The 22,183-nt window shown below is 38.3% G+C and overlaps 1 long non-coding RNA gene across 1 annotated transcript in view; it reads left to right on the top strand.

Moving 5' to 3' along the window:
* The first annotated feature begins 17,870 nt into the window (after positions 1 to 17,870).
* LOC149119656 (uncharacterized) overlaps positions 17,871 to 22,183 on the top strand; it is a 30,073-nt gene continuing 25,760 nt past the window's right edge. Inside the window, exons 1-2 of the long non-coding RNA XR_016227961.1 lie at positions 17,871 to 18,235; positions 19,244 to 19,366. This is a non-coding gene — a long non-coding RNA (uncharacterized LOC149119656). The remainder of the gene's footprint in view (positions 18,236 to 19,243; positions 19,367 to 22,183) is intronic.

The raw sequence follows: 22,183 nt of genomic DNA, 5'->3' as shown, positions 1-22,183 counted from the left end.
GTTAAATGAAAAAAGTCAATCACAAATACTACCAATTCTAGATTCAATTTGTATGAAATGTCAGGAATAGTCAATTCAGTCATGAAAGAAGGTAGATTATTGATTGCCCAGCATTGGGGAAATGGGAAAATAGGGGATTTTAGCTAAAAGGTACAGTTTTTTTTTTTTTTTCTTGAGATCAGGTAAATATTCTAACATTGACTGTGGTAAAGGATTCACATATCTGGGCATACACAAAAATTGATTTTCATTTATTTTTTATATTTTTATTTATTTTTAATGGAAAGGCTGAGAGAGAGAGAGATCAAGAGAAGAGAGAGAGCATCCATCTGCTGATTCTCTATCCCAACATCCAGGGCTGGGCTAGGACAGAGCCAGGAGTTCAGAACTCCATCTGACTCTAACATATGGCTGGCAGGGACCTAAGCACTTGACTCATCACCTGCTGCCTCCCAGGGTGCACATCAGTGGAAAGCTGGAATTGGGAGTAGAGTTGGGCCTTGAACCAGGCATTCTAAGCAGAATTTTAACCTGTACCAAATGTCTGCCTCTATTGACTTATGTACTTTAAATAGCTGAATCGTTTGGTATTTGGATTACTTTAAATAAGACATTTGTTTAAAAAAAAAAAACAATGAATCCAGATTTTCTCTGCAAGTGTTAGACTGATGCTAGCTGCTCTGCTATAGCGTAAATCAGAAATCATGTTCTATTGTGTTTGCTAGAAGAGAAAAGAAAGGCCATTAAGTGAAGGAGTTTCGTCCATATGATATGCAAAAAAAAAAAAAAATGCACACACTTTCTGTACTAAGTAGCTCTGTTTCCTTAATTCTTTTCTGGATTTTGGATCATAAACAAGCAGACTTTAACAATTGCATGGAAAGTGAGTATTGTGAATGAACTATGCCTGGATTTCAATTTTTTTTTCACCAAAATAAACTTATGTTTTAGTTATGCTTTTCCACAAACTTTTTGAAATACCCTCATGCATGCTGTTAATGGATTGAAACATAACAATCGTCATGTAAGTGACAATGTTAGTCATAGCTGAACTCAGTGACTCTGGCCACAAAGTTCAGGGCAGTCAAAGTGGTTCCAATCAGTGGGCCAGAGTATTGGAAAGGAGGAAGCTACACGGAAAGGCCCCAGACGTCTATATTTCCTATGAGTACTTGGCTAAAAGCTTTTACATTCTCCCGGTAAGATGACATGAGGCTTTTGAAAGAAAGACAGCTATAAAGTTAAGAATGGAACAGAGATAAGAGAGGTCAAGCACTCTCAGGGATATTGGTCAGCATGACCTGGTAGAGTACATGGGCTACTTTAAATCCTGACTAACTTCCAAGCATGCAATATCAGACAAGCCACAGCTGAGGAGTTAGAAAAATGTGCCAAGAGCTAACCTACATTCATCCTAACGAAGTCTAAAACCAAAAACTGATATGATCAAAAGAGATGAGACAATCCCTACACTGCAGAGGGGCTTGGGAAATATCTTCAGCTTTAAACAGGTTTCAAAACAGCTTGTGCAGGGAGCCAGCGCTGTGGCGTAGTGGGAAAAGCTGCTGCCTTCAGTGCTAGCATCCCATATGAGTGCCAGTTCAAGTCCTGGCTGCTCCACTTCCGATCAAGCTCTCTGCTATGGACTGGGATAGCAGTAGAAGATGGCCTAGGTCCTTGGGCTCCTGCACACATGTGGGAGACCTGGAAGAAACTCCTGGTTCCTGGCTTCAGATGGGCACAGTTCCAGCCATTGCAGCCATCTGAGGAGTAAACCAGTGGATGGACGACCTCTCTGCCTCTACCTATCTGTAACACTGCCCTTCAAATAAATAAATAAATCCTTAAAAAAAAAAAAACAGTTTGTGCAGGGTGATGCAGAAGAATAGTCTGGTACATAGAGTCAGAACTTGAATGCTGTGAGTAGCATACCTAGATAAAGGAGCAGGAAATAGTGATGATAGGAGAGAGGCTTAATATATAGGGGAAAAAACAAATAATTTAAAATATGTTAGACTACATTAAATATGAAGACAACAAAAGAACAAGGCCGGTAGGAGACTGAAACACTAAAACAAAGGGAACCTCATTTTTCTTCTGTCTCTGTTCTATTGGCCTTTGGTCCTGTATAAGGGCCCAATCACGGAGAGTAATCATATGAATAAAATAAGTCCTGGCTATATGGCCAGAGCATCAAAATGGGAACCCTTAGGAAAGTCCAAAACACTGGGCATATTTTAGATGAGTTGTAGTCAGGCAAGTGAACCCCAAAAGTTGATTTTGAATTCCTGGGCTTATGTCAAAGCTGTGCATCCACAGATCTGACTCTGAATACAAAGATCACTGTCATGATCCAAGACTTGTCACTGACTGACATTTATGTACAAGACAGCCACATAGCAATAAACTTTGGCTGTACATAAGTTTTTCAGTTTGAACAATCCATTTACTTGGTTTTCTCTTTTTGTGTGTTGTTCATGTCATATCTAAGTGATTATTGTCAAGAAGCTTATTCCTTGGTTTTCTTATAGGAATTTTACAGTTTCAGGTCTTATGTTTATGTTGTTAATTCATTTTTTAAAAGATTAAGATTTATTTACTTATTTATTTGAAAGACAGAGTTACAGAGAGGCAGAGAGAGAGAGAGAGAGAGAGAGAGAGGTCTTCCATCCGCTGGTTCACTCCCCAAATGGCAGCAACAGCTGGAGCGGAGCTGAACCGATCTGAAGCCAGGAGCCAGGGGCTTCCTCCGGGTCTCCCACATTGCTGCAGGGGCCCAAGGACTTGGGCCATCTTCCACTGCTTTCCCAGGCCATAGCAGAGAGCTGGATTGGAAGTGGAGCAGCCAGGACCCAAACCAGAGCCCATATGGGATGGCAGCACTGCAGGCGGTGGCTTTACCTGCTTGAGTTGATTTTTGTGCATGGTGTGGAATAAGTGGTCAATTTCATTCTTTTTAATGTGGATATCCAGTTTTCCTCAAAACCATTTATTGAAGGATATCCCAAGTGTTTGTGCCCTTGCCACCCATGTAGGGGACCTGGATGAAGATCCTGGCTCCTAACTTGGACCTGGCCCATCCCTGGCCATTGTGGCCATTTGAGGAGTAAACCAACAAATGCAAGATCTCTCTCTCTCTCTCTCTCTCTCTCTCTCTGTGTGTGTGTCGTGTGTGTGTGTGTGCGTGTGTGTGTGTGTGTGTCTTCTCTCTCTGTAACTATGCCTTTCAAATAAATAAATAAAACTTTAAAAGTAAATGTTTGGTAGAACTCGCCTATGAAGCCAGAATTTTCTTTGTTAGGAAGTTGTTGATTACTGAACAGAAACTTAAAAGGTAGATATATCAAGATGGCCGAATAATGGTGCTCAGCTTTTATGTAATCCTCTACAGAGAAGAACCAATGAAATAAGGAAATAGCTGCACTCCAAGGAAAGTTCATGAGGGTGAACAACGGAAGTAAGTAGGGGAGACATTGGTACTTTGTAAGACACTGAGGCCTGGGATGGCAGTATACAGAGAAGAACGGATAAATACTGGCAACCTCAACACTGGCCCCATACAAATCTCAGTGTCGGGGAAAGAATAAATGGGAGAGCCTCATCTCCATGTATGACAGATGCTTTCAGTCTTAGATAGAAGAGATATCCTTAGTCGTCAGTCTTGGAATCCAGTAATGTTACCTGGAGTATGCACATGGACTTCGCTTCAAAGAAGAAACTCTCATTGTTACCCTTCCAATCCAAGAACATAGGCTGTTACAGTGCAGTGTCATCTTGAGAAAGAAGCCACTGGCATAATTGGAACTACCATATGGGACAGAGTTCCTGTATATAAATAGTCCTGGGCCCTCCACAGTCATTTCACCACAGTAGTAAAAAGAATTGCATACTCATAAATGCAACTAGACCCAGGGGTGCTACTGTGGTTCCAGCACCCTAGCCTATACAGTGCCCTGATGGTTCATCACAGTAGTAAGGGTCTTGTCTCCAGGATCCTAGAAGTCGAGGGACTACCATTCTCAGATTTGGGATCCCACCTCACTCCTTGTCTTGGCCAGCCTACGCAGTGTTCACCACTGCTGGGACCTGAGCCCCCGATGGGATGAGGTTCTGCCCCCACCACCATAAGCTGCTGCAAGGAACCACAGTCTACACCAGCACGGCAGGTGGGAGCTTCTGCAGTCGTAGCCCTGACCCCACCACTGTGGACCAACAGCTGGACTGATAATGCCACTGCTGCCGTGGATTACAACAGAAGAAGCTGTAGGGAGACCACTAGAATGTCAAACTGAAACGGAAGCCAAGGTAGCCTATCCACTGAAACCTAAATACAACGCTTCAGGAAAGAGCCTTTTACCATGAAAGCCATCATTTAAAATGATGCAGATAAATGACCCATTACGGGCACAAGAAATATAAAAAAGCAAAGTCAAGACGCTACCATGTCATACACTAATTCTTTAGCAATAGACTTTTTAAAAAGGATAATGACAGAATGCCCGAGAAATAATTCAAAAGAATGATTATAGGGAATCTTAATGAAATAAAAGAAAATATAGACAGTTCGATGGAATTAGAAAAATAATTTGTGAAAGGAGTGAAAAATTTAACAAACAGATAGTAGTCTTGAAAATAAAAATGTCAGTACGTGAAACAAAAATACATTTCACAACAGACTACATCAAGCAGAACTAGTATTTGAACTTGAAGATAGGCCTTTTGGCTGGCGCCGCAGCTCACTAGGCTAATCCTCCGCCTTGCGGCGCCGGCACACCGGGTTCTAGTCCCAGTCAGGGCAACAGATTCTGTCCCGGTTGCCCTTCTTCCAGGCCAGCTCTCTGCTGTGGCCCGGGAGTCAGTGGAGGATGGCCCAAGTGCTTGGGCCCTGCACCCCATGGGATACCAGGATAAGCACCTGGCTCCTGGCTCCTGCTTCCGATAGGTGCAGCACGCCAGCCGCGGTGGCCATTGGAGGGTGAACCAACGGCAAAAGGAAGACCTTTCTCTCTGTCTCTCTCTTTCACTATCCACTCTGCCTGTAAAAAAAATAAAATAAAAAAAAATAAAAAAGGCCCTTTGAAATATTTCTATTGGGCAAAAGAAAAAGTTGGCAGGGAGAAGGAAAGCAGCCCCTGAAACCACTGGGACTCTAGTAAATGAAAAAAATAGTTGAATAGGGGGTGTCCTAGAGGAAAAAGAAAAGGTAAAAGACATAGAAACCTATTCAGTGAAATAACAGATAAAAATGTCCACAATCTTCGGAAAGATATAGGCATCGAGTGCAGATGACTGGAAAAAAAATCCTCATCACAGCATATCATAGTCAAACTGCCAAAAGTCATAGAGAAAATAGTCTAAAGATTGCAGTTGAGAGGCTGGCTTGGAGTTCGATGGGTTAAGCTTTTGCCTGAAATGCCCTTACAGAAACGATTTTTTCCAGGTTACTCCACTTCCAATCCAGCTCCCTGCTAATGCACCTGGGAAAGCAGTAGATGATGGCCAAAGTGCTTGGGCCCCTGCTCCCATGCACACATGTGAGAGATGTGGAAGAAGTCCCTAGTTCCTGGCTTTGGCCTGGCCCAACCCAGGCTGTTGCATCCATTTGGGGAGTGGACCAGTGGATGGAAAAATCTCTCTCTCTTTCTTTTCTTTTCTTTTTTTAAACTCGTGTATTTATTTGAAAGGCAGAGTTGCAGAGAAGGAGTTGCTGGTTCATTCCCCAAATGGCTACAACAACCCAGAACCGGGCCTGTCTGAAGCCAGGAGCCAGGAGCTTCCTCCAGTTCTCTCATATGGGTGCAGGGACTCAAGGACTTGGATCATCCTGTGCTGCCTGCTCAGGTGCACCATCAGGGAGCTGGATTGAAAGTGAAGCAGCCAGGACTCAAAGCAGAGACCATACTGGTGCTGGCAACACAGGCAGTGATTTTACCCATGATGCCACAGCGTTGGCCCCCTCTCTGTCTTTATTTCTATCTCTCCCCCTCTCTCTGCAATTCTGCCTTTCAAATAAATAAATAAATCTTGAAAAAAACATTGCAATTGAAAAGAACCAAATAACATTTAAGGAAAATCCTGTTAGACTAATGGCAAATTTCTCAGTAGAAAGCATGCAGTCCAGAAAGTTCTAGAATGACATTGTCCAAGTTTGACAAATTAAAAAAGAAAAACTGACAAAATACTATACACAGGAAAAGTATCCTTCAGAAATCAAGGAGAAAGAAAGACTTTCCAAGATAAGTAATAACAGCGAATTCATCACCACCATATTGGCCTTATAAAAGATGCTAGGGAAGTTCTGCATCCAGAAGCGAAAGAAAGATAACTACCATCATAAAACACGTGAAAGCAAAAAATCCACCTAGAAGAGCAAATGCCAAAAGAGAAATGGGAAGAAATCAAGCATTTTCTGTATAATAAATCATTAAACCCTAAAGACGAACAACAATAGTGGAAGAAAAGAACAAAGGACATTCAAAACAAATCTGAAATTTTCAAAAATTATAGGACTAAATCTTTACTTACCAATAATAATATTGAAGGTAAACAGACTATGTTCACAAACAAAACATAAAGACTGGCTGAATAAATAACCAAACAAGACCTAATGATATCCTTCCTATAAGAAATTTACTTCATCAGTAAAAATGCACAAAATGAAAATTAAAGTATGGAAAAAGATGTTCCACACCAACAGAAATAAAAGCAAGCTGAAGTACATATACTTATATGAGTCAACACAGACTTTAAGATGAAAACTGAACATGGACACAGAATGTCACTGTATAATTATTAAGAGATCCATTAAAAAGCTATAAAGATTGTAATATGTATGAACCTAATGCCAGAGACCCAATTTTAGGAAAACAAGCATTATTATATTTAAAGGAAAAGACAGACTCTAATATCATAACTGTTAGACACTCCACCATATATGTTTCACCAGTGGACAAATAATCTAGACAAAAAATTTACAAAGAAAATTACAGATAAATTATACTTCAAATTAAAGTGTTTTAGCAGACATGTACAAACATAGGATACACATTCTTTTCATCAACACGTGGAACATCCTCTAAGGATAGACTAAGTATTAGGCAGCAAAACAACTCTCAAAAATCTTAAAAATCAAGCTAATATGATGTATCTTTTCTGACAATGTAATAATACCAGAAATAACAATTATACAATATATAAGGATTGAATAATATGCAACTGATCAACCAATGGGTCATTGAAAAAAATCAGAATCGAAATTTAAAATTTTCCTCAAGAATATTAGAGTGAAAATAGTATATAAAACTTACAGGATACAGCAAAAGCTGTACAAAAAGGACAGTTTACAGCAGGAAGTGTCTATATAAAAATGGAAATACTTCAGACACACAACCTAACAATGCAACTCAAGGAACCAAAAAAAAGAATAAAAGTAGAAGGAAAGAAATCACAAAGTTCAGAACAAAAATAGATGAAATACAAAAGTGACAATACAAAAGATTAATGTAATTAAAATTTTTTTGAAAACCTTGGCTAGAAAAGATAGAAAGGGGAATACATAAAATTAGAGATGCCAGAGGAGATACTACTACTGATAACATAGAAATACAAAGGATTTAGTGCAGTTACTGTGGAAACCAGTATGGAGATTTCTTTTTTTTTTTTTTTTTTTTTTTTTTTTTGACAGGCAGAGTGGACAGTGAGAGAGAGAGACAGAGAGAAAGGTCTTCCTTTGCCGTTGGTTCACCCTCCAATGGCCGCCGCTGCAGCCGGCGCACCGCGCTGATCCGATGGCAGGAGCCAGGATCCAGGTGCTTTTCCTGGTCTCCCATGGGGTGCAGGGCCCAAGCACCTGGGCCATCCTCCACTGCACTCCCTGGCCATAGCAGAGAGCTGGCCTGGAAGAGGGGCAACCGGGACAGAATCCGGCGCCCCGACCGGGACTAGAACCCGGTGTGCCGGCGCCGCAAGGTGAGATTTCTTAAAAATCTATAGACTTGGAGGCTGGCATTGTGGCATAGCTGGTAAAACTGCTGCCTCCAATGATGGCATCCTATGTGGGCACAGGTTCCTGTCCTGGTTGCTCCACTTCCGATCCAGTTCCCTTCCATGACCTGGGAAAGCAGTGGAAGATGGCCCCTGCACCCACGTAGGAGACCCAGAAGCAGCTTCTGATTCCTGGCTTCGGATCGGCACAGCTCTGACAGTTGTGGCCATCTGGGGAGTGAACCAGTAGATAGAAGACTTTCTCTCTCTCTCTCTCTCTCTCTCTCTCTCTGTGTGTGTGTGTAACTCTGTCTTTCAAATAGATAAATAAATTTTAAAAATCTATAGACTTGCCCTATGAAGCAGCAATCCCACTGCTGAGTATATACTCAAAAGATATGAACACATTCTATCAAAGAAATACCTGCCACACTATGTTTCTAGCACTTGTGTTAAAAATAGACAAAATTCGGAATCAACCAATATGTCTAGCAGATGAAGAGATTAAGCAAATTTGGTATATATACACAACGAAATATTAATCACTATAAAAAATGAAATTCTACCATTTATATGAAAATGAATGGAACTGGAGGACATCATATTGAGTGAAATAAGCCATGCACAGAAAGACAAATACCACATGTTCTCTCTTATATGTAAAAGGTAAAGTTAAAATCAAAAACAAAAAAGAAAGAAATGCCTGAGCATATCAGTATTGTTACAAATATAGTTTTGTCAAGATTTGCTTTATATCTTTGTCAAACAAATGGTGAAGAATGATATACTACAATAGTTTTCATGATCTGTGATAATTTTAAAATTTACTGTATATGAGTGAAATGGACATTTTTATTTGAGTATTATTTATAGCCCTTACCTATATTCCTGATGAGCGATGGTCTGTCACGTTTTATTTGTTGAACCCTTATTTTTGAATCATTAAGCCTTTGATTATATGTTAATTAAAATGTTATCTGAATGTTTTTAGAAGAAATATAAAGTGTCATTTGGAATTTTGTGAACAGCTATATGCCACAGATTGGAAAACCTAGAAGTATGAAAAAAATTCTGAACAGAAACAACCTATCAAAATTGAATCACAGAGACAGAAAACTTGAAGACACAAATGATGAGTACTGAAATTGAATCAATAATAAAAGGTTCTCAACAAAGACATCCCCAAGACTGCATTACTCCACTGCTAAATTCTACCAAACTTTTAAGGAAGAATTAACACCAATTCCTAAAAAAAAATGAAAGGTCCTCTTCCAAATTTATTCTATGAGGTCAGCATTACCCTATAACCAAAACCAGACAAGGATACACAAAAAATAAAATAAAGCTATAACTCAAACTCTGATGATTATACATGCAAAATTCTCAACAAAATACTAGCAAATTGAATGCAATAGCACATCAAAAAATATTACTCCCCATGATCAAGTGTGATTTACCCTAGGGATGAGAAGATAGTTCAATATACGCAAATAAATATATCTCATTACTGAAATGAAGGATATAATTCACATGATCATCTCATCAGATACAGAAAATGCTGTCAATGAAATCCAATCATTCATGGTGAAAACCTTGAACTAATTTTATATAGGAGAAATACACCTGAGCACAATATAGAGCAAGTATGACAAACCCACAATCAACATCGTAGTGAATAGGGAAAAACTGAAAGCATTTCCTTTCTTATATGGAATTATATAAATATGGCCACATTCAATGGAAGCCTTAGCCAAGGAAATTAGGCAAGAGAAAGAAATAAAAAGAATACAAGAAAGAGAGGGGTTCAATATCCTTGTTTGCATATGATATTACCCTATACATCAAAAAACCTAAGGAATCCAACAAATACCTTTAGAGTGAGTTAAGCAAAGGTAGAGGATGAATTATCAATAGACAAAAATAATACGTATACATACATTTGATATATGTAAATATAAATATCAAATTCACTGAAAAAGGAGCATTAAAAATTACCATTAACAATGCCTATAAAATGTAAAATAGTTTAGAGTAAATTTAGTCAAGTATATGAAAAGACTGTTTGGGGCTGGCGCTGTGGTATAGTGGGTAAAGCTGCTGCCTGCAGTGCCAGCAGCCCATATGAGTGCCGGTTCGAGTCCCAGCTGCTCCACGTTTGATCCAGCTCCTGCTATGGCGTGGGAAAAGCAGTAGAAGGCCCAAGTGCTTGGGCCTCTGCACCTGTGTGGAAGACCCAGAATAAGCTCCTGGCTCCTGACTCCTTGCTTCGGATCTGTGCAGCTTCGGCTATTGCGGCCATCTGGGGAGTTAGTCAGTGGATGGGAGACACCTCTCTCTCTCTGCCTCTCCTTCTCTTTCTGTGTAACTCTAACTTTCAAATAAATAAATAAATCTTTAAAAGAGAAAGACTACCACAGTAAAAATCAGAAAACACTGATGAAATAATTTGAAGAAGACACGCAAAAAAAGAAAAGAACAGAATTGTCAGGGCCTATGCTGTTGTGTACAGGGTTAAGCCTCTGCCTGCAGTGCCAGAGTCCTATATGGGCTCCAGTTCTAGTCCCGGCTGCTCCACTTATAGTCTAGCTCCTTTCAAGTGCACCTAGGAAAACCAGTATAAAATGGCCCAAGTGTTTGGGCCTCTGCCCCCATGTGGGAGACCTGGAAGATGCTCCTGGTTGCTGGTTACTGTTTGGCCCAACCCTGGTCCTTATAGCCATTTGGGAAGTGAACCAGTAAAAAAGATCTCTCTCTCTCCTCCTCCTCCACCTCCTTCTCCTCCCCCCTTCTCTCTCTGTATCTCTGCCTTTCAAATAAATAAATTAATCTTAAAAAAAGAAAAGAACCCTCAGGATCAAGGATCAGAAAACTCCACAACAACAAAACAAACAACCAAGTTAAGAAATGGGCAAAGGACTTAAACAGACATCTTTCTAAAAAGGAAATCCAAACGTCCAACAGACACATGAAAAAATGTTCAGTTTCACTAGCCATCAGGAAAATGCAAATCAAAACCACAATGAGGTTTCACCTCACCCTAATTAGAATGGCTTTCATACAGAAATCAACAAACAACAGATACAGGCTAGGATGTGGGGAAAAAAGATACCCTAATTCACTGTTGGTGGAATGTAAACCAATGAAACCACTATTGAAGACATTTTTGAGATACCTCAGAAATCTGAATATAGACCTATCATATGACCCAGCCATCCCACTCCTAGGAATGTACCCAAGGAAAATGAAATCAGCAAATAAAAGTATGATCTGCACCCCCATGTTTCTTGCAGCTCAATTCACAATAACTAAGACATGGAATCAACCTAAATGCCTGTCAACTGAAGACTGAATAAAGAAATTATGGGATATGCACTCTATGGAATACTACACAGCAGTAAAAATTGAATTCTGGTCATTTGCAACAAATTGAATGAATCTGGAAAACATCATACTTAGTGAAATAAGCCAGTCCCAAATGGACAAATACCATATATTCTTCCTGATCTGTGATAACTAGTAGAGCACCTAAAAGGAAATCTGTAGAACTAAAATGATACTTTGAGAAGCAATGACTTGAGCAGCCCTTGTCATGACTGTCCTGGAACAGTATTTTTTTTTTTAATTTTCTCTTCTTCATAGTATGTGTTGAACTCTTTACTTAACATAGAGTTAATCATATGTGTATAAAGTCAATTGAAAATAGATCTCAGTAAAAAAACATAACAGTGGGAATAAGAGATGGAAGAGGAAGTTTGTAACTGAAGCTGTATTGTTCTGCATACTTTCCTACAGACTTACTTCTAAGGATACAGTTTAAAAATTTGCCATGGGACCCCAAATTCCATTAAAATGGTAAAAATGTCATCTTAAGTGTTAAAGCGACAATATTAAATGTTAAATTGATCATATAGATAGGATTAAGTGTTAAAGTGACCATATTAAATGTTAAAGTGATCATGTAGATAGGTTTAAATGTTAAAGTGATCATATAAATAAGACTAGTGTGTAGTAATAACAATAGATAGAATTAGAAGACTCATAGGATGACAATCACTTTAAATAGTGCTCTGATCTCAGAATCAGCCCTTAAGGCATTCTGATCTGGCTGAAAAGCCAGTGAGAGAATTTCAGGCATGGAAAGCCACATAGTGTGGCAAAAAATTGTCCTACATGAAGGATCTTTGTGAGTGAGACCCCACTGGAAAGAAGTAGCCATCAAAGAATGATGTACTTTTCTTAAGGGAAGAGAGAACTTCCACTTTGCTTATGGCATTATATAAATACTAACAGAGATTGTGTATTCAAAAGGCTTCCATAGCCTTGGCAGCTTATGTCAAGAGCCTCATGTGATCACTGACGTCATACTTAAGAGTGTTAATTGTTAAAGTAACAATAGGAGTCACTGTGCACTTACTTCACATGCAGAACCTCTGTCTTCAATGAATTGTATTATTAGAATTAACTGTAAAACTTGTTCTCAGTTTGTGTGTGTGTGTGTGTGTGTGCAAATTGTTAAAATCTTTAGTATACAGTGGGTCTTCTCTGTATAAAGTTAATTGAAAGTGAATCTTAATGGAGAATGGGACTGGAAATGAGAGAGGGAGGAGGAGGTGGGGTGGAAGTGGGTGTTGGAGTGCAGGTACGGTGGGAAGAATCACTATATTCCTAAATTTGTACTTATTAAATTTGCACTCTTTAAATAAAAGGTTTCTTTGGTAAAAAAATTTAAATGTGCATACTACCCAAAGCAATTTAGATTCAATGCAATAGTCATCAAAATATCAATGACATTCTTCACAGAACTGGAAAAGAAATTATTAAAATTCACTGAGAAACATAAGACCCTGAATATCCAAAAAAAGCTAACAAAAAGAACAAAGCTGGAGGCATCACAACGTTGGGGTATAGCTTTTTCATAATATGCACTTTCCATGAATTTTACAATGATGGAATAAGTTCTCATGCTCCACAGCACAGTTCTGTGGCTGCAGTTCACAGCAATATAACTTTTTTGTAGAACTAGAAGAGAAGAGCTTGAAGGCTCCAAATAAAGAACCTACCCCGTGCCCCATTAAAAATACACAAAGTATATATTTTAGTATTTTTAATTAAAAAATAAGAGAAAATAAAATGAAAAATGAAAAACAATCTATGGAATGGGAGAAAATAATTTCAAAGCATGTATCTGACAAAGGATTAATAGTCAACGTATATGTGGATACTTGAAAGAGTTCATGGTCAAGAGAATTAAAAGATAAGTTTATGGATATGGGGGCCTTCAAAAAGACTTAATAGGAAAGTAATTATTATGGAACATTATATATGGATCTCAAATATTTTTACACTAAAATATACTTAGCATTTAATTATGTTTTACATATAATTTGAAGTTCCCTCGTATAAATAACCTGATTGAAAAATGAACAAAGGACCTGAATAGATATTTCCCTAATGTCACAGAAATGGTCAACAGATATATAATAAGATTCTCAACATCACTAATCTTCAGGAAAATGCAAAGTCAAGTTACAGTAAGAAACTTCTTCAAACTTCTTAAGATAACTATTATCAAAAATGCAAGAGAGAGCAAGTGTTGAGAGTTTGGAATAAAGGGAGTCGTTACTAACTGTTGGTAGGAATATAAATTCATGAGGTCATTATGGAAAACAGAATGGTGATTTCTCAAAAAATTGAAAATTGAAGAGCACTCCTACTCTAGGGTGTGTATCCAAAGGAATTGAATTCAGGATTTTGAAGAAATATCTTCATTTCTATATTTATTACAGAATTATTTATAATAGTCAAGAAATAGAAACAACATAAATCTCCCAGATGGAATAAATGTATAAAGAAAATTTATGTATATACAATGGAATATTATTCACCATTAAAATGGAATGCATCTTGCCATTTTCAAGAACATGTATAAATCTGAAGGACATAATACTAAGTGAAATATACTAGATATGTCAGGACATGAACGTCATGACTCCACTTATAATGAAGAATCTAAAACAATAAAATTTGTTGAAATAGAGTAAAATCTCAGTTTCTAGGGGATTGGGAGAGGAGGAAACAGAATGTATTTCTCAAGGGTTATAGCATTCCATGCATTCAAGATGAATAAGTGCTTATAGATCTATACTACAGCATAGTCCTATAGTTAACAATACAAAATTGAGCATCCCAAATGGCAGATCACCTGGGGAAAGCCTTTGGTGCAGTGATTAAAATATTTGGGATGCTCGTATCTCATATCAGAGTGCCTAGGTTTGAGACCCGGCTCTGCTTCTAATTAGTTTTCTTCTCATCTACGCCCTGAGAGACAGCAGGTAATGATTCAAGTATTTGGATGCAGTTGGAAACTTGGATTGAGTTCTAGTTTCCTGGCTTTAGTGTGGCCCAGCTCCAGCTGTCATGGCATCTGGGGCGTGTGCCAGTGGATGAAAGATCATTCTCTTTGTCTGTCTGCCTCTGTGTGTGTGTGTGGGGGGGTGCCTTTCAAGTAAAATGAAAATAAAAAATATAAAAATATAAATAAATTGTATCCTGGCTTAAACAAAAGTAACTACATTCTCCATTGGACTAAAGAAGGCTTCAAATTCTCATAATATAATGCTTAAAATGTCCAAAATAGGAGCCAGTACTGTAGTGTACCAGGTTAAGCTGCTGCCTATGATGCTAGCATCTCATATGGTCAGTCACTTGTTGGAGTCTCGCCTGCTCCACTTCTGATCCAGCCCCCTGCTAATAACCTGGGAAAGCATCAGAAGGTGGCCCAGGTCACTGGGCCCTGCACCTTCATGGGAGACCTGGAAGAAGCTCTTGGATCCTGGTTTTGGCCTGGCCCTGCCCTGATAGTTGCAGTGTTTTGCTGAGTGAACCAACAGACGGAAGACATATCTCTCTCTAATTCTCTCTCACTCTGTTTTTCATATAAATAAGTAAATTTTTAAGAGAAGAGAGAAAAACTATAGTATATATAAAGAACAAACATATGCAAAATCAGACTTTATAATTAAGACGATCTACCAAAACTGACTGGGTATGCTACCTAGCAGGACATAACAGAACAGTTTGTAAACTTAAACAAAGATCAATGTCAATTACCTAATTTAAACAGAGTAACTGACTGACAAAAAATTGCAGAGCCGAAGCACTCTATGAGATAATACTAAAATTCCTAACCTTCATGTCATTGGGATTCTCTATATAGGAGAGAAAGAATGCAGTGCACCAAAAACATTCACATAAATAATGACTGAAAGTTAACAAAATTTAGCCAAAGAAAATCTACAAATTCAAGGAACTAACCGAATAGCTAAAAGAGTAAACCCCCTTTCATCATTCTTAACATCATACTGGAGTTTGATTACCACAAAAATATCAGAAAAAGAAATAAAAGGCATATTTATTAGAAAAAGAAGAAATAAAATTTCCCCTATTCATGGATAGCAAGATTATTTATAAAGCAAATAACAAGATATCTACAGAACACACTTAGAATTAATAAATGAGTTTAGTAAGGTCACAGGACATGAAACCAAAGCAAAAATAATTATATTTCTAATATACATTCCATGGATTATTGGAAAATGAAAATTTAAAAGAGCTTGTAGCATTAACAGCAACTTCCAAAGTAAAATACTTGGATATATATCTACCAAAACATGTATAAGACCTGTATGTTCAAAATTACAGAATTCTAATTGAAGAAATCAAAAACTAAATGATTGAAGTGGCAAGCTGTCTGTATGAACTTGAATACTCAGCACAGTTAAAATGTTATTTTGTCAAGATTAAACTACATATTTTCTGTCATTTCAAAGAAAAACCCCGCAATAGACAAGTTACTTCTCAAATTTATATGGACAAGCGAAAAACAGAACAGAAAAACCACTTTAGAAAAGAAACGTTTGGGATCGGTGTTTGGCCTAGTGGTTATGTTGCAGTTTAGGATGCCTGTGTCCCACTTCAGGGTATCTGGGTTTGCTACTTGGCTCCAGATCCTGACTCTAGCTTCCTGGTAATGCAGACCCTGGGAGCAAGTGGTGATTGCTCAAGAAATTGGGTTCCTGCCCAATATTATCTAATTTCTATAGATAGAAAATTGTTTTGGGTAATATTTTCTAAAGAGAATTTGTTTTACCCTTTATTGTCATTGATGTTTTTGAAATATAATTTACATACAGTAAAGAGGTACATGGTGGGGCAGTGGCTTGGCACAGTGCTTAAGATTTGGGAGATTTGGATTGAGTTCCTTGAGGGCTTTGGTCCCAGGTGGGTCACTGTAGGCATCTGGGGAGGGAATTAGCAGATGGGAGCTGTCTCTACCTCTGTCTTTTGATATTCATCTGTCTCTCTGTCTTTCTCCCTCTCAAATAACTAAACATTGACAGAAGAAAAAGAAAGGATTATATTTTGAAGAATCAGAATATCTGATTTTAAGGTCTAAATTAGAACTATAGATAGTATAGTGTTGGGTAAAATATAGTTATGTAGATCAATGGATACAATAGTCAAGAAACAGACTGACAGAAATAGAACTAATATATTTTTCACAGAGGTGCACTGTAACATTTAAAATTCATATGCAAATAAATAAGCTTTTACCTATACCCCATATCTTGTACATAAATTAACAACATACGTGTGCATCCATGTGAGAATGTCTAAACAGAATATGGTACATCTATACATTTGAATCCAGTTCAGAAATAAAAAAGAGCCAATGTTGACCCATGCAATGACTTGAATGAATTTCAAAGACATTAATACTGAATGAACAAAGTCAGTCTCAACAAAAGTATGTGGCATATGATTTCACTCTAATTATGTTGCACAGCTCGTAAAACACCCATTGTAATTTTAATCGTGTGATTATCCTTAAAGGGAACAGGAGGAAACTTTGTGTGGTGATGGAAATGTTCTGTAACATGACTTGGTTGGGAAGTTATCAAGTGTATGTATTTGTCAAAAATTATCAAATTGTTTAAACTATGTGCTTTAATTTTTTTTTGTTTATTCATTAGAAATATAGAGAAGGAGAGAGAGAGAGAGAGAGAGAGAGAGGAAACTCTCATCTGATTTGGAGCTAGAAACTCAATCCAGTTCTCCAATACCCATGGCACAGACCCATCCACTTGAGTCATCATTTGGGGCCCCCCAGGGTGCATATTATTAGCAGGAAGGTGGAACCAGGAATAGGCACTCTGATATAGAATGAGGGCATTCTTAAGCACTGTGCCAAACCACTGCCCCACCATGTACCTCTTTACTGTATGTAAATTATATTTCAAAAACATCAATGACAATAAAGGGTAAAACAAATTCTCTTTAGAAAATATTACCCAAAACAATTTTCTATCTATAGAAATTAGATAATATTGGGCTTTTTTTTCAAATAAAGAAAATTTGATCACAAATGGAAAAATAATAATACATTCAAGAATTAAAAGAACCAGTAAAATTAATAATCTATAAATGTAAAATATCAATTATTTAAAACAATACAAATATGGAACTTTAAATGTAGTTCAAATTAAAATAACATTACCAAAAAATACAGGAGGAAGTAAATGGTGTTAAAGTGCTTCAATGTCCTTGCATTGTCTGGAGTGGTAAATGTACTCAATTAAAGTAGGTGTTAATAGGTAAAGGCTTGTTTTAATTTTCAGGTAAACACTAAAAGGAATAGCAGAAAAAAATATATTTAAGGCCTAGAATGCTGTGGTGTACCTCCCAGATAACATTCCTTCAGGACCAAAGCACTAATCTCCACAGCTGATGAGATTGTTGGTTGCCGACAGCTTCAGGAATTGCTCTCAGCTGAGGGGAGCCACCTCATCCAAGGTCATACGCCCTTGCCTGAGGCGGCCAGCATCTAATGACTGATTAATGAGGGCATACATACGCAGAATTCCCTTGTCACAATTGGAAATGAGTCTGCAGGGTCGTCTCAGCCTTATTCTACAGCTTCTTGTGGAATTGACTAAGGCCTTTTTATCACTCTTCAACTTCTCTTATTACCTAATCTAGCTTCTTTCATTTCCCCACAGTTGTTGATCATCTACATCACATCCCAATAGAATTCGTGTATGCAAATCTCCTTTCCGAATCGCTTTTCTGGGTAACCAAACCTATGAGAGTCGGTTGCTTGAGGAAGCAGACAGTTAAACAGACATTTGCAGCTACCTCACTGGATGGCCAGCCGTCAATGGGAATGCCATCACCGGCAGTGTGCGAAGCACTGGTAGGTCCTACTCACGTGACTGTGGTGTAGTTGTTAAAATCTGCACTGGTACAAGAGCATGCCCTAGTGAGTTATGCTGTACACAGGGCCTAGTAATGATATAAATGGTGGTATTTGATGGCTAGTTCTCTGGCAACTGATGCATTGGAGACAGATAGTGAAAAGCTGGTTGTTGTGTAGGGACCAGAGAGCATCCTTTGCTGCATAAAATAAATCTTTTATCTTTGCAGCCATAAGAAAGAAAAGAAAGCAAGGATTATGCCAGGTACTTATAAAAATTATAATTGCAGAACTGTAGAGGAGGTTAATTCCCAGCAGCCATCGCAGGCCTGCTATGCTCAATTTAAAGAATTGATTAGGAAGATTGGAACCTTGCAGCATGGAATGGAGTTATCAAGGCTGATGTACTAGAAAATAATGCATCTCCAGTTTTCCCTGAACATATAGGCCTGTGTAATTTGCCTGCTCTTCCCTTTAAAAGGCTAATAGTTCCATCTTGCCTTAACATGGTGCAGAGTCCTCCACTTTGTAAGGCAATGCAGCAGCTCACCAGGATACAGCCCCATCTCTCCTTCTGACTAATAAGTAGATAATTAAGATTAATTAACAGCATAATCCTGCTATAGAATTCTTTGGTCAACTAAAAGATAAAGGGAATGTTTAGGAGCTGTAGGACTTTAGCAGTATATTTGAGAACCATGTATGTACTGAAGTACATGAGGTTGTTGGCTTAAAAGAGGTTTAACAAGGGAAAACCAGTTGCTATGAGAAACCTCTAGTTTGTTATAGGATTTAACACTCTTGTAAAGACCCCTAAGAGATAGTGTTAAAAACACAGCTCTTATAGCTTTTATAAACTTGGAGAAAGTAATAGCTCACAGTAGGTAAAATTGAAATGCCAGGATTGTAATGGCAGATGGTAGAAGAAAAGATCAAATGGCTCAGAAAAATGAGCTTACTACAGTGAATACATTATGCAGGATTGAAAATCCCACACTATTTCTGTAGCCCTTAGGGTCTTGGAGGGATGCTACCTCTACTAATGTAACAGGGATGCTCTGCTGAAGAGGACAGACAGGAGCATCACAGAGATGAGCAATGACCACTATCCTCTACAGGACAAAGCTGAAGGTAAGCAGTGCCCTTATAGAACTGGGTTCTCTGACAGCAATGGAGATGATATGATTCGCAAATAATAATAATAATAATGGTTCCTAACCATCAGATGCAAGATGGGAAAAATTATGATGATGATTAGCAACAGCCAGATGGTTCTGATGCTTAGAGCACTGAAGATTTTTAAGACAATATTGTATTGCTAATTGCAAGATGGATGAGCAACTAAAAAAATATTTTTAAATCTAGACAAATAAAAGAAATCAAGGCTGTGTGGTCAAAAGGCTGAAGAAAGCTGCTCCAAATTTACAATTCCTTGCAATGTTTCTGGACCTGAGTCAGTATGTAGACCTGGAAGCCAGTGAGTGAAGGAGAAGCCAGGGCCCTAGAAAAGGATGGACACTATAATATAATGGCAAGTGTATATGGTGACAATTCCCCTAATGCTTACTCAAAGAGATTTAGGGTCCCAACATTTCAAGGATAGTTTGATTAAAAACTCAAATTGATACCCAGATATCTGAAGCGTAGCAGTGGTCTTGATGTCACAGTTAAGTGTATAGGAGCCAAACAACAAATGGAGTTCTTCTCCAGGTCAGGTTTATAGTGAGCCCACTGGGTCCACTGACTCATTCAGTAGTAACTTGTCTTGTTGATTGTTATGTGTTTTAGAAAACATTCTAAAATTCCTTTTGGGAAAAAAAAAAGATTTAATTAAAAAAAAAAAAAAAACACAAGCAGTCATACCAAACAGATTGCAGGATCCCACCCCTAAGTTTCTGACTCAGAGAAGCTGGGGTGGAGTTTGAGAATCTGCATTTCTGTCAAGCTATGTGTAGCTAATGCTGCTGACCCAGGGAACATACTTTTGCTCTGTTCCTTAGAGCAAGTTCTCAGAACTAAGCCAACTCCCTTTTCATCTACTTCTCTCCACTAAGGCCCAAGAATTTTGCTAAAATAATCTTGGTACTTCCTTAATTGCTAGGCTAAATGCAAATTATTAGAGTGCTCCAACTCTTTTTCTACCTTGCTTCCTATCATTTTCAATAATTTATACTGCAGTTAAGCAAAAGGGAACAGGGAAGAAATAACCAAATGCAAAAATAATTTTGGACTTCACTCCATTTTTACGTTACGAATTCTTACTGGTATCAGAGCTAATTTCAATCATGAAAAGCAAAATGATCATCACAAGAATATCCATAACTGAAGTGCTATATGTAAGAAACCTGTATACAGTGACAGTAGAAGCAGAGAACAAATACCAACATTAACAGTAAAAAGAAAATTGGCACATTCGTAACATTGGTTCTTTGGTCTGCAGGGTAAAAAATAACATTGTAGGGAAGGGGGTGTAGAAATCTCTGAACTTAACCCCCTAAACACTACAGATACAATACCTAAAACAGAATTGTAGTCCGATGGGAATGATAGATCACTGCCACACTTACGGGCCTAAGGCATACAGATTTGGAGATTCTACCTTCTATAAACCCCAGACAAATCTTGAAGGATGACAGCAGAATACCAGAAACTCAACTCATTAGTAGTCCCATGTCCGGGTAGAATACATGTGGTTTCTTTGATAAAATAGATTAACATGTTTCAAGTACATGTTATGTGACAATGATCTCTAACATGTATTTTTTCCATATCATTTAGAAAGGTTAATCAAAAACTATATTCAACAGGGAAAAATGTATTACACATTTATGGTATTATCCTATGGCTATAACTCTCCTAAACTTTGTCATAATATAGTCTGAAAAGATGTTGACTTTCTAAATTTAATGCAGAATGTCATATTGTTTCCCTCTGCCATTGACTTCCTTTTTAAAAAAAGACATTTATTTATTTGAAAGGCAGAGTTACAGAGAGGCAGAGGCAGAGACACAGAAAAAAGTCTTCCAGCTGCTGGTTCACTCCCCAGATGGCTGCAATGGCTGGAGCTGAGCTGATCTGAAGTCAGGAGCTGGGAGCTTCTTCTGCATCTCCCATGCAGGTGCAGGGGCCCAAGGACTTAGGCCATCTTCCACTACTCTCCCAGGCCATAGCAGAGAGCTGGATCAGAACTGGAGTAGCCTGCAAGTGAACCAGCACCCATATGGGGCTCTGGCACCATAGGTGGCTGCTTTACCACTAACAATAATAATGTTTTTTAGATTTTATGTATTTATTTGAGAGGTAGAGTTACAGACAGTGAGAGGGAGAGACAAAGAGGTCTTCCATCTGCTGGTTCACTCCCCAGATGGCCACAATGGCTGGAGTTTCGCTGATCTGAAGCCAGGAGCCAGAAGCTTCTTCTGAGTCTCCCACGCAGGTGCCGGGGCCCAAGGACTTGGGCCATCTTCTACTGCTTTTGCAGGCCACAGCAGAGAGCTGGATTGGAAGTAGAGCAGCCGGGACTAGAATGGGCACCCATATGGGATGCCAGCACTGCAGGAGGAGGATTAATCAACTGCGCCACAGCGCCGACCCCCCACCAATGATATGAATTTCTCCAATGATTAAATATATTGAAACCATGAGTGAAAGCCCTTCTCACAAAGAAACCTTCAAGTAAAGAGAAAGTCATCAGTGGACTCTTCCTAATGTATATGAAGGAAATAGCATCAATTTTTCAAACTCTTCCACTGAATACCAATAGAGGGATTCAGTGACTTCATTTGTTTTGTGATGACAATGTAAGTTTGGTAAGAAAAAAAGTGAAATGCCTTTACTATCATAAACATAAATGCAAAACTCCGAAATACAATGTTACCAACGCATATAATGTGATGTACACATATAAAATATATAGAAAATGTGTGACTTCTTAGTTAGATTTATTTC

Source organism: Oryctolagus cuniculus, chromosome X (assembly GCF_051225735.1).
Source record: "Oryctolagus cuniculus isolate XC-2025 breed Fujian yellow rabbit chromosome X, ASM5122573v1, whole genome shotgun sequence".
Lineage (NCBI taxonomy): Eukaryota > Metazoa > Chordata > Mammalia > Lagomorpha > Leporidae > Oryctolagus > Oryctolagus cuniculus.
This window is presented reverse-complemented; position numbering and strand designations above follow the sequence as displayed.